Consider the following 310-nt stretch of genomic DNA (forward strand, 5'->3'; position numbering starts at 1 on the left):
CAACAAATTTCATTTAAATCAAGAGACTAATAAACATATAGAGGCAAGACATAAACCAAACATCTAAACAGTTTTAATGAAGATATTGTTCAATCAAGAATTCCATGGTCTCTCCTTGGAACATAGAAAGTATCCCGTGGAAGGGGCTTGGTGAAAATATCTGCTAACTGTTTAGAGGTTTCAACAAATTCAAGAACGCAGTCACCTTTTTGTACATGATCACGTAAGAAATGATGTCTAATTTCTATAAGCTTGGTTCTGGAATGCAAAACGGGATTCTTGGATAGGTTTATGGCACTTGTATTATCGC

This window comes from Lupinus angustifolius, chromosome LG14 (genome assembly GCF_001865875.1).
Source record: "Lupinus angustifolius cultivar Tanjil chromosome LG14, LupAngTanjil_v1.0, whole genome shotgun sequence".
Classification (NCBI taxonomy): Eukaryota; Viridiplantae; Streptophyta; class Magnoliopsida; order Fabales; family Fabaceae; genus Lupinus; species Lupinus angustifolius.